Genomic DNA, 13512 nt, shown 5'->3' with positions numbered 1-13512 from the left:
AGCACTGTCTTATAGAAATATGAGTATAATGGGGGACTACAAATGAAAGACACATATATAACAAAATTTTCTACGTTTAAAAATAAAAAAAGAAACCGGTGAAATTAATTTTATAGTATATTTTATTTGATCCAGTATGTCCACAATATTTCAACATATAATCAATATAGGTCTTAGAAGTCCAGGACTGGGTGCAGTGGCTCATGTCTGTAATCCTAGCACTTTGGGAGGCCTAGGCAGGAGGATCACTTAAGGTCAGGAGTTCGAGATCAGCCTGGGCAACAAAGCAAGATCCCCTTCTCTACAAAAAATATTTTTTTTTGAGGTGGAGTCTTACTCTGTCACCCAGGCTGGAGTGCAGTGGCACGCTCACCGCCACCCCAGCATTGACCTGCTGGGCTGGGGCCATCCTTCCACCTCAGTCTTCCAAGTAGCTGGGCGCTACTGCGCCTGGCTAATTTTTAATTTATTGTACAGACGAGGTCTCGCCAAATTGCCCGGGCTGGTCTCGAACCTGGGGGCTCAGGCAATCCGGGTGGAAGGCCTTCCAAAGTGCTGGGATTACAGGCTGAGCCACTGAACCCAGTCCAGAAATTTTTTAAAAGGAAAGAAATCCAGTGTGCATTTCATATACATTTATGGCACGTCTCAATCTGGACTAGCCGTATTTCAAGCGCTCGGTAGCCACGTGTGGTTAGTAAGTATTGAGCCAGTAAAGTATTGAGCCCCAGGTTCCTCATCTGTGACATAAGAATAAATCTCTGGAGGCTAGACAGCGCTCGAGAAACACCCAGCATTCCGCCCTGGACATAGGGGGCGCGCAAGCAATGTCGCTATCCTTTAATCCTTTCTCTCCCTTCCCCTCCTTTCTCCAAGGCTCCGGCCCTTTCCCCGCCCTTCAGGCTCCGGGCGGAAGCAGTACTGTCGCAAATGCAGCACGCGATACGGTGGCGCTGCCTTTTACCGCGGTGTGGCCGGCTCTCTTGACGCGCCCTCTTCAGCCCCATTGGCTGTGCGGCCCCGCTCACGGTGCTTTACGGCAGTGTGGCCACAGCCGCCTTTGGGTTGCCCGCGGTCTGATAGCGAGTTCAGGGCGGCAGCGTACACCGTGTTGGCTGGGCCGGATACCATGGACGTGGGCGAACTTCTGAGCTACCAGGTAGGAGGGGCGGGGAGGGCCAGGGGAACGTTCTGTCAGCAAGGCGGGGGTCGCAGGGTCGGAGTTCCTTCTCAGCTGGTCCCACTCACTTCCCGGCCCTTTACTTTTCAGGCCACCCGGGGTCCCACCTCTCCTTTCACCCCACTCTCCCAGGCCCCCAGCCCCTTTCGACTCATTCCTTTCTAAGGCCCGACCCCTTTGCCTCCCCACCGCCCTGGCCTGGCTCCCTAAAGCTCCTCTGAGAGCTCCCCTTTCTCAGCACCAAGCCCCTTCTGCTGTCCTCTCCCCAGTCCTCGGGTGGCGGTGGAGGTAGTGGAGAGCGCTGGGCCCACTTGGATTGGACCCCGGCCTCTCCATTGACGGCTTTGGGACAAGTCACTTCTCCCATATTGAGCCTCAGCTTGTGTACCGATACACTGGAGACAGTAATAATGACCCAGGAGCGTTGCTGGGGGACAAGACCAACTCTTGGGTGTGAAAACTGACTTTAAGGTGTAGGGAACTGTGCCCGTGTTCCCTGCGGGTTTGGGAGATGTTTCGAATTCTCGCCTGGAACCGGTTCCTCGAAATCTTGTGCCTCTTACTCAGGTTATTTGTGGGAAAACGGTGGCCCAGAGAGCAGAAAAGACTTGTCCAAAGTCGCTCGGAAACTAAGAGCTGGGATTAGAGCTCAGGGGTCTTGACTCCCAGTCCAGAGTTTTTTCCTTCTCTTTGTCTCCGTAAGAGGCTGATTGTGAGAGGCAGCAGAGCTGCACTTTCCTACTTAGTGGTTGCTAGCCACATATGGCTGTTGAATGCTCGAAATGTGACTAGTCTGAATGGAAGTACTGTAAGTGTAAAATCACACTAAAGTTTGAAAACTTAGTATGGAAAATAATTTTTTATATTAATTACATCATCGTACTGATCATATCAGCTACATTGGTTATTGGTCATCTCGATTAAAGAACCATATTTTGAAAAATGGATGAAATAAAAATATATTTAAAATCAATTTTTACCTGTTTTTGTTGATGCAAAACAGTTAAAAAAATGTTTTAACTACGGGGTCTCACTATGTTACCCAGGGTGGTCTTGAACTCCTGGGCTCTAGTGATCCTCCTGCCTTGGCCTTCTGAGTAGCTGGGACCACAGGTGCATACCACGTTCCTTTTGCCTTTTTTTTTTTTTTTTTAAGTTGAAAGTTTCATTCTGTCTCCCAGGCTGGAGTGCAATGGCATAATCACAGCTCACTGCAGCCTCGATCTCCTGGGCTCAAGTGATCCTCCTGCTTCAGCCTTCCGAGTAGCTGGGACCACAGGTGCATGCCACCATACCCACCTAAGTTTTTGATTTTTTGCAGAGACAAGGTCTCATTATGTTGCCCAGGCTGGTCTTGAACTTCTGGGCTCAAGTAATCCTCCACCTCGGCTTCCCAAAATGCTGGGGTTACAGGCATGAGCCACTGTGCCTGGCCCTTTTGACTTTTCAATGTGGCTACTAGAACACTTAAAATTACATATATAGTTGGCCTTATAGTTCTATTGGACAGCATTGAGTCAAGAATAGGTGATTAAGGTCTGTGAGTCTAGAGCTCCAGGTTGCTTGGAGTCTCTGTTTTGCTTTGAATTGACTGCTGTAACCCTGAACAAATACTTACCCTGTGTATGCCTTGGCTTCCTCATCTGTAAATAGGGATAATGATTGTACCTACCTCACGGGGCTGTTGCGAAGCTGGTGAGAAATGTAAAGCGCTTAGAACAGTGCTTGTGAAGGAGTAAACATTCAGTACATATTAGCAATTATTTTTGTGCCAATCCTTTAGCCAGTATACAAAAAACTGACTCTGGATGTCTAATCATGGGAAAGAACTTGTAAGCAATAGGGAAATACATAGCCAAGAGAAACCCCTGGACTCAAGCCATCCTCCCATTTCAGCCTCCCAAGTAGCTGGAACTACAGATGCCCGCCACTGTGCCCGGCAGATTTTTCTTTTCAAGTCAGTTTACTTGATAGTGAAAGAAGGAAGGAAACAGGAGAGTTGTTGAATGAGTGAGTGTGTGCCTGTTTGGGAGTTGTGGCATGACTAGCCCATTGACTCATTCATAGAATATTAAAACTCAAAGAGACTCATCCATTTGCTCAACAAACATTTACTGGGCACCTACTGTGTTCAGGACACTCGTCCATTGAGCACATGACATTGAATAAAACAAGTTCTTGCTTTTGTGGAGCCTATAGTCTGGTGAGAAAGTCACAAGATAATAAGCAAACAAGAAATTCCAATTGTGGCAAGTGCTGTGAAGGAAATATAGAAGAGTATGCTATAAAACTGCACTGTTTGGTATAATAACCACAGGGCACGTATGACTGTTGAACACTTGAAACACTGGTTTGCATTGACATGCGCTATATGGATTGGATTTCAAAGATTTAGTATGAAAATAATGAATGTAAAATATCTCAATTTTTATATTAATTATGTTGAAATGATAATACTTAGGATATGCTAGGTTAAAAGATATTATTAAAATTAACATCATCTTTTAAAACATTTTTAATGTGGCTACTAGAAAACGTAGTTACATATGTGATTTGTTTGTGGCTTGCATGATATTTTCCTTTTTAAAATTTTAATTTCTTTTTGGCTTGCAGTATATTTTCATTGGACAGCAGTGCTGCAGAAAATAACCTCTGGGAGTGAGGGCAGGACCTATTACTTTAGCTAATGGGGTTGAGGAAGGATGTTGAACTGAAGATTGAGCAGGACAGTCATGTAAACGGGGCATAGTGATGGGGGCAGAGGGAGCTGCAAGTACAGACACAGGCTGTTGGCAGAAGTTGGTGCAGCCTCTTACGGCATCAGAAAGAGGATTGATGGAGCTGGAACATGGGGAGTGAGCAAGGAATAGTAGGTGACAAAGTGAGAGATGCAGACAGGTGATAGACTGTGGAGGCATTCCTTATAGGCCATGGTAGAGAACTTGACTTTTATCTTGAGAGATGTTATAGATAACTTCATTTAACCCTTGTGTTTATAGATAAAAATGAACTTCAGTCTGATAACGGGACGTACCTGAGGTTGTACGGGATGATTAGGCCAAGGTGATGGGCAGAGTTGAAAGCAGGATCCTGGGCTTCTTATTTTCAGTCTTGTCCATTCCCACACATACTGTTTATGCAGTTTCCTTTCTGTGAGATCCATGTCCACTCTGCTTTTTCCTAAAAGATGGTGCAGTCAGTATCTAGTCCTTAATCAAATGCACCCATCCCTTGTGGAAAGTCATGAGGATCAGATGAGTCTTTATGGATGCAAAAGCTCTTTGAAAACAGCAACATTTTATAGACATGAAAGGCGCTTTACTTACCTGCGTCATCTCTCTAAGTCTCATAACAGAGGAAGGTACTGCTCTTAATTCCTGTTGTACAGATGGGGAATTGAGGTGCAGTGCCTGCCATAAGGCACCCAGCCAAGTATTGAAGACTAAGTACCAGGTAGTCTTTGTCCACAGCTGGAACTCCCAACCACTGTGCTGCACTGCCCGCCTACTGGGTACCCCACTGGTCTCCAGCCCTCTTGGCATCAGGGACCAGTTTTGAGGCAGACAGTTTTTCCACAGACCACGGGGGAGGGGTGAGGTGAGGGGGGGATGGTTTCGGGATGATTTAAGTGCAATACATTTACTGTGTACTTTATTATTATTACATTGAAATATATGGTGAAATAATTATATAACGCACCATAATGCAGAATCAGTGGGAGCCCTGAGCTTGTTTTCCTGCAACTAGATGGTCCCATCTGGGGGTGATGGGAGGCAGTGACACCTGAAGACTGTTGCTTATGTCCATTTTACTTTGTAATCTGTTTTGGTGACTGTCACTGTGGAAAACCCTGCTTCACAAAGATAGGATGTTGGAAACGGAAGCAGGCTTTTCAGTGCTTCTGTGGCAATCTCAGGATATTCCTCCTTGACTTTAATCCAGAATATATGGAGATATATTCTAAAGTTGTCTCAAACATACTTTTAAGACCACTATCATTTGCAATCACAAGCAGTTGATCCTCTTCTAGCATAGACAAAGTCAATTCACCTGGCTTATTCACAAATGGGTCACGGATCCATTCCTTCCCACTTCGGGGGTCTTTTGTGGTTGGGAGGTAATGCTCAAACTCTAGAGAACACTGAGATAGGTGATCATGCACCAGCTGGGAGAGGGCCCTAGCTCAGTCTCTTTCAAAATCTCTGCTAATGTTTGAAACATGTAGAAAATCCCAATGATTTTTAGGCTTAGATTCTCATAAGGATCATGAACAACCTAGATCCCTCACGTGTGCAGTTCACCATAGAGTTCATGCTCCTATGAGAAACTAATGCCGCTGCTGATCAGACAGAAGGCGGAGGTCAGGTTGTAATGTGAGTAATGGGCAGCAGCTGTACATACAGCTGAAGCTTCACTCACTTGCCTGCCACTGAACTCCTGACCGGCCACAGGCTGATACGGGTCTGTGGCCTAGGAGTTGGAGACCCCTGGTATATCAGATGCTGAGTGCTTTCAGGTAAGTTTTCACCTTTAATTCTCAACATACCCTCTGAGATAGGTGGCATGCCTATTTTATAGAAGAGGGAACTCAAATTCGAAAGGTCAAGCTGTCAGCCCAAACTAAAACCAACTGAACACCCAAATGTAGTTTTCCATTTTGTTTTCATATTTAAAAAAACTTTTAGAATTGAAGTATAATACACATTTAGAAGATTGCATAAATCTTAAGAACCATTGATTATAGTTATCATTTACAAAGTAGACTCAATATGACCACTGAAGTTCATGTCTTGGGGACAATAAGGGAATTAAATTGTCTGATTTGAACATCCCCACCTCCAGAATTTGATTCAGTAAGTCTTCTGTGGGGCTTTAGATTTTACCTTTCTAACCAAATCTCAGGTGACACTGAGGCTGCTGGTCCCCTCATCTAAAATGTTCTCCATTCCTTTAAAATGTTTTCCCAGTTGGGACAGTTTCCTCCCTTCTCATGGACATTGGTTTGCCGATTTTTGAGCTCAAGTTACATTTTTTCCCCTGCCATTCAAGATACTGAGAGCAAATCACTTAATCTTTCTGGACCTCAGTTTCCTTGTATACCTAATGAGGAGATTAAGTAAAACTCTCCCTTAGGTCCCTCCCAGCTTTAAAGTTCTGTGGTACTAATGATTTAGGCCAAGAATTCCAGAGATCTCAAGGGATTAAAACAGCTTGATGTAGTATAATGGATTGGGGTGGAGAATCTGTGAGATTTGAGTTTTAATCCCACCTTTATCATTACTTATCTGGGTGATTCAAGGCAGGTCACTTTCCCTCTCTGTACACCATATTTTTATCACTTGTAAAATGAGGAGACTGGGCTATATGACTGTTGGTTTTTTCCATTCCTAAAGTTCAGAGATGAAGCAAGAAAAAATATGTAATACCAATAAATGTTTATTAAAGGTACTTAACATTTTTGGGTGCTTACTAAATTTCACTTTTGGGGCTACTTGATGAGAAGATTCCAATCTTCTGCTGATATTGGTTCTTCTACGAGTAATAGTCACCAAGCGCCTCAGTGTATGCCTTATATCCTTGACATATGTTAACTATTCTTTTGAGGAGACAGGAGAATTACAATGTGGACAGAAGGTGGTGGAAAAAGTCTTTAAGAGGAAACCAGTTTTGTTCCCAATATGGAAATGTACTTTGTTGATGCCTTCAGGTTTAGACATCTCATCAAGGAGTGTGCCTGCAGTGCCTTGGCTGAGAAGTGTCTGCTGTACAGGCATGTATGTGAACTCTGGGCACTCTCATTAATACTAATTCCACAGATATCTGGAAAAAGTTCTTACCTTTGAAGTTTTGCAACAAAGAATTCGCATTTAGTGCAACTTGCGACATAAAAGGCATTCTCTTTGAGGCAGATTGGGGTCAGGGACCCTCGGCTTTGGTGATATTGCCGATACCTACTTCTCCTGTCACCTACCAGTAATATCTTAGCATTTCCCTTGGATTGCAGGGTCTTATAGGAATCTGTAAATTTGCTCCTTTGTCTTTCTTCTTTCTTTCTTTTGAAATACAATTTTAATAGTAACAAACTGACATGAACGGTATTAAAGAAAATATTTGAGAAAAGGAAAACTACTAAATCCAATACATATTTTTATATTCCCACAGTCCTTATGTATTTTGTATGGCTGTACCCATTGTATATATACTGTTTTGTGTTCTACTTTTTTTCCCTGAATCTCAATAGGAAACAAAATGTGTTCTAAGTTTTTAATTTAACATTGTCATAAATAGTTTCTGTGTCTCTGCATAGCCTTCATGTTATTTTAAATATTTGCATACTTTTTGCTTGAGTGATAGGCCATTTTTCCCTAAATCATTCCCCTATGATAGGATATTTAGGTGGTTTTCAGGTTTTCGTTCAAGGAGATGGTGTTGTAGTGAACTTCTTTGTTCATGTAGCATTTTTTTCCCTCCTGTCTGTCATTGGTAATGACATGTGCCATCTCCTGTGCTAAGTATTGCGTGTACTAAGATTATTAAGACATGATCCTGGGCCTTAAAGAATTCATAATTTAAGGAGCAAGACAGGCATTTAAACAACTAACTGCATGATTAAAAGTATTGTGGGAGAACAATGGATGGAATGATGGGCTATGGAGAGGGAATGGGTGTTGGTGGGGATGGGTTTAGTTTGGTCATTGAAGAAAAGGGAAGTGGCACTGAAATCCCAGACTTGATGGATTGAGTAGGAATTCTGTGGGTGATAAGAAGGGCTGGGACTGGGATTCTTAAGAGCAAAAGCGGGGAGTGAAATGTTCAGAGCATCGGGTAAAAGGAAGGGAGTGGCAGGAGAGGGTGGAGATGTGATAAGGAATACTTAGAACTCATGTGGAGTTAATCCCTCATCAGTTTGTAGTGCTAACAGTATAATTTTATTTCAATCTTGATAGTACTAGTAATCATAATTTATTTTTTCCCAGTCATCTAGTAGGTATATTAAAATGTTCAAATTTGCTTTAATAAGCATTTTTTTTGAGTCGAAGTCTCATGGAGTGCAGCGGAATGTTCACGGCTACTGCAGCCTCGACATGCTGGGCTCAGGCAGTCCTCTGCCTCAGCCTTCCAAGTAGGTGGGTGCAACCAGGCCTGGCTAATTTTTTAATCTTTTGTAGAGATGAGGCCTCCCCAAATTGCACAGACTGGTCTCAATTTTCCAGGCTCAGACTATCCTCTTGCCTTGGCCTCCCAAAATGTTGGGCTCACATGCATGAGCCACTGCGTCTGGACAATAAGCATTTGTTGTTGTTGTTGTGAGTTTACCATTTGAATTTTTTAATTATCTGCTTCTTATGATAGTAATTGTAGTTTTGTAATTGAACTTTTCTTTTGATTTTGTTGTTGTTGTGTGTATAAGAAACATTATTGAAAGCCTGAATACTGGTGCTCAAATACATCTTTCATTCTTGAGTGACCTTATCTTACCTTTAACCCTAAGAATATTACTCTCATCATGATGTCATTTTATAGCATTGTGAAATAGACCTTTTTTTTTTTTTTGCATGACAGTTTAGTACTTTTCCAAGTTAGTTTGTTAGAAATGTGACAGATAGTCATGCAGTGGATAAATAGCCGTTCTCATTGATGCCTCCATTTCAGGATGTTTTCTCTTTCACCTCTTTCACACCATTCTCCTCATCGAGAGGAACGAAACACAAATGGACATTGGCGATGATAAATATTTCACAGGGGCTGTAATGAGCAGGGGACAGATTTGGTCATGTGTTCTCTACTTTGTGTGGGAACAACCATCTAATCTAATTTATAATAATAAAACCATTGACATGGGTGTCACCCATTGTAGCAAATTTCTACAAATGTGAGTGATTTTTTTCCTTAGGTTCATTTCCTCCCTTTGCATCCTTCTTATCTTCTCTCTCTCCTCTAACTCATTCTTTTCACATTCACAAAACATGTTATGTTCATGTGCCTCCTTGCATATATCTCTACTAGACTGTAAGCTTAGAGGCAGGGGCTGGCTCCTAGCAGTGTCTCAGCCATTGTGATGCCTAATAAGTGGTTATTTAATGATTAGGTGAATGAACCAGTAACTGCCGTCACATAAGCTCTGGTTATTTCCCCTTCTGGGAAGCTTGTGCTCTACCACCTTGTGGGTTTATTGGCCTGTATCACTTTGCTTTAATGTCAGACTTCAAGAAATTTGATTCACACCTGTTACTTCAGGTTCTGAATTGTTTTCCTCTTCCTTAGCATTATCTCATGCTACTCTTGTTACAAAACCTGCATTCTTTGTTTTTTTAACTTTTTATTTTGAATCACTTTTAAACTTAGAGAAAATTTTTAGGAATAGTAGCGTTTCCATATATTTTTCATCCAGCTTCTCCTAAAGTTAACATCTTATATAATCATTGTATAATGATTAAAACCAGGAAATTAACATTCATAAAGTAACTAGTAACTAGATTGCAAATTTAATTCAAATATTACCAGTATTTTTTTTTTTTTTTGAGTTGGAGTCTCACTCTTGTTGCCCAGGCTGGAGTGCAGTAGCACACTTATGGCCACCGCAACCTCAACCTACTGGGCTCAGGCAATCCTTCCATCTCAGCTTTCCAAGTAACTGGAGCTACAGACACACACCACCACGCCTGGTTAGTTTTTTGTGTGATTTATTGTAGAGAAGAGGTCTCACCAAGTTGCCCATGTTGGTCTCGAACCCCCGAGCTCAGGCAATCCCCTCGCCTTGGCCTCCCAAAGTGCTGGGATACAGGCTGAGCCACTGTGCCTGGCCAGCATTTTCAATAATGGTCCTTTTTCTCTTCCAGAATCCTCTCCAGGATCCCACGTTGCATTTCATTGTCATATTTTCATAGTCTTTTCTTGTCTTTCATTTTTGAAGAGAACTGTCAGTTATTTGGTAGAATGTCTAAAACCTACATTCTTGAAGCTTGCCAATGTTTCTTTTGCCAAAGGTTTTCTTGGGCCTCATTGTTCTTGATTCTTCACTAAAATTTGAAGAATCAAATTTTTCAAGAACATAACTTTGTTCTTCGTCTTTTTAGAAGAACTCATTCATCCTTCTCCTTTCAGTACCTTTTTATATACAGCTCTTAGCTCATCATCCCTGATTAACATTTCATGTGTTTACTGAGCATTCTGGCCAGATATTGAGGTATTACATAATTCTCTGCTTCCTCCCTCACCTTTCCCTGTGGCAAACTTTGCATCTTAGTCAGGGGTGTTGATACTCAGCTGACTTAAAAGAATCTTTGGAGCTATTTCTCAAAGATGAAAGGACTCAAAGATGAAAGACAAGGCTCTTTTCCTCATGGATCCTGCAAGCTCATGAGCAGAGGGCCAGCTCCTCTCTTGGGACTCAAGGAGGTGTTAGAATATGAAAATGATTAACTCACTGGAGAGAAAAATGATTACATCACAGTTCTGGTTCTCATAGAGCTTGCAGTCTACTGGGGGTATCCTGCAGATTTGAAAACCAAGGACAGTGTCGGTGCTGTTATGGAGGCTTGAACAAGATTTGGTGGCACAAAGGCACAAGCAGCTCTGTTGGTGGGAATTTGGGAAAGGCTTCATGGAGGACGTGCTGCGTCTTCAGGATTCTGTTATAACCATCACCACCTTAGTGTAGACTCTTTAAGACTTTGTCAAATAAGTAGTCTCCTAGGTGGTCTTACTTTTTGACTCTGTGGACCTCATGTTGGCATGGCAAATGTGGGTTTATTTCCTCTACAGGCCAACAGAGAACACTCTTTTGCAGCCATTGACTTCAGTCCTACCTATTCCAACTTCCTTGGAGATAGGTCTTGTTGAGTTGCCTTCCTAACTTTGAAGGTGAACTTGAGGAAGATAGGCATATCTTTCTGTGCTCTTCCATTAGGGTTTAAATTAGGGGATTGATTTATAAGGTATAACCCATTAGAGAAGTTTTCATACGTAAAAATAACTGCATTGGAGAATGTGGATGGTTCAAAATAGCTTGTCAGCACTGCTGAAGAAAATACTTTAAAGCATATGTCCTTCTGAGTGTGCCCTTTAGGTGTCCTTTAATGTTTAGTATAGTGGATGAACGTGAACTCTGGGTCAGACTGCCTGTATTTGAATCCCAGCCCTGCTGCTTGCTAACTGTGTGACCTTGGGTCAGTTGATTAACCTCTTTAAGCTTCGGGTCTTCATCTTTCAAACACGGATTATATAATAGTGTCTATCTCTTCCCTACCATCTTTTAAACATTTTCCATTTTATCAACTTTTTTAAAAATAAAGGATTAAATGAGACAATGAGTCATGCTAAGTAGTATAGTGCCTGACATAGCACATAGTAAATGCCTAGTAAATGTTAGCTGTTAGTTTTCATTATTGATAGCACTACAAACAACATATGTGCTACAGCAAAAAAAAAAAAAAAAGTTTTTTTTTTTACTCTACAAAGCTGCCTCAGTACTCCCAATGTTATTGGTCCTTTGGTGATTAAGTTTTAATCATATACAATGAAATGAGAATAGTTTGTCATGCATACATGCCACAGTATAGAAATGTTCTCAGTAAGTTGAAGCACAACCCTATTCTACCACAGGTATCAGTCCTTGATATTGGGGATTATGCCATAAAAAGTAATTCTTTTCCCCAGGTCTTTTACTAAGTCATCTGTTTTCCTTTTCTAGTGCCAGGAATCTCTCATTTACAAATTATTCCATTTTTTTTTTCTTAGAATCCTAAAGGAAGTAGTTGAGTTTGGTCTCAGTTTTGTATAACTGTAGAGAAACTGGTATTAAGAGAAGGTGTGGCAGGAATTGTGATACTGCTTTTACCTTCTCCAAGGTCAGCCATTTGGCACTTCAGTATTTCAGCTGAATACAAGGATATCCTGGAGATCTTAAGGGTTCAGTTCCAGAGCACTCCAGTAAAGCAAGTCACAATTTTTTTTGATTTCCCAGCGCATATCAAAGTTATATTTACACCTTGCTGCAGCCTATTAAGTATGTGTAATAGTATTATGTCTAAACAATGCACATACCTTAATTAAAAGTATTTTTTTGCTAAAAAAAATTGCTAACAATCATTTGAGCCTTCAGCAAGTCATAACACTTGCTGGTGGAGGATCTTGCCTGCATGCTGATGAGTGCTGATAGATCAGGATGGTGGTTGCTGAAGGTTGGGGTAGCTGGGTACTTTCTTAAAATAAGACAACAATGAAGTTTGTCCCTCTGATTGACTCTTCCTTTCACAAAAGATTTCTCTGTAGCATGCAAATACTGTTTGATAGGATTTTACTCAGAGAAGAATTTTCTTTTTTTTTTTTTTTTTTTTTGAGTTGGAGTCTCACTCTGTTGCCCAGACTGGAGTGCAGTGGCCGCTCTCAGCCACCGGAGCCTCCACCTCCTTCCGCCTCAGCCTTCCGAGTAGCCAGAATTACAGGCGCACGCTACCATGCCCGGCTGATTTTCATGAGGCAGCCTGTACTAACTTCCAGCTTTTCTTGTCACCTCTCTCAGGCTTCACAGAATTGAAAAGCATCAGGGCCTTGCTCTGGAATAGTAATTGGCTTAAGGGGGTCCTGCGACTGATTTGATCTATTCACACCACTCTGACTTTCTCCATATTAGCATGAGGTTCTTTAGCTTTTTTATTATTCATTTGTTTACTGGAGTAGCGCTTTTAATATCTTTCAGGAACTTTTCCTTTGCATTCACAACTTGTCTGTTTGTTGCATGAGGCCTAGTTTTTGACCTCTTGTAGATTTCAACATGCCTTCCTTACTGAGTTGAATAATTTCTAGTTTTTGATTTCCAGGGAGAAATGTGAAACTCTTTCACTTGAACACTTAGGGTCACTCTAGGGTTATTAATTGGCCTAATTTCAATATTGTTGTGTTTCAGGGAATAGGATGGCCTGAGAAGAAAGAGATGGAGTGAAGGCTTGACAGAGGAACAGTCACAACACAAAGCATTTATTTATTAAGTTCACTGTCTTCCATAGGTGTGGTTTGTGATGCCCCAAAACAATTACAGTAGTAACATCAAAGATCACTAATTACAGATCACATAACAGATAAAACAATAACGAAAAAATTTGAAATATTGCAATAAGTACCACAGTGTGACACAGAGACATGAAGGGAGCACATGCTGTTGGGAAAATGGCACTGATAAACTTTCTTGATGTTAGGTTGCCACAGACCTTCCATATGGTTTTTTTTTTGAGTTGGAGTCTCACTCTGTCGCCCAGACTGGAGTGCAGTGGCGCTCCCGGCCACTGCAGCCTCGACCTGTTGGGCTCCGGCAATCCTTCCGCCTCAGCCTT

General features: G+C 41.8%; 1 long non-coding RNA gene across 1 annotated transcript in view; it reads left to right on the top strand.

The window, feature by feature from the left end:
- Positions 1–1032: 1032 nt before the first annotated feature.
- Positions 1033–13512, top strand: part of LOC103273852 — a 35978-nt gene continuing 23498 nt past the window's right edge. Inside the window, exon 1 of the long non-coding RNA XR_505219.1 lies at positions 1033–1159. This is a non-coding gene — a long non-coding RNA (uncharacterized LOC103273852). The remainder of the gene's footprint in view (positions 1160–13512) is intronic.

The sequence above is a fragment of the Carlito syrichta genome, unplaced genomic scaffold, assembly GCF_000164805.1.
Source record: "Carlito syrichta isolate Samal-C Ts95f unplaced genomic scaffold, Tarsius_syrichta-2.0.1 Scaffold314289, whole genome shotgun sequence".
Lineage (NCBI taxonomy): Eukaryota > Metazoa > Chordata > Mammalia > Primates > Tarsiidae > Carlito > Carlito syrichta.
The sequence above is the reverse complement of the archived record's forward strand: the minus strand, read 5'-3'. Positions and strand labels throughout refer to the sequence as shown.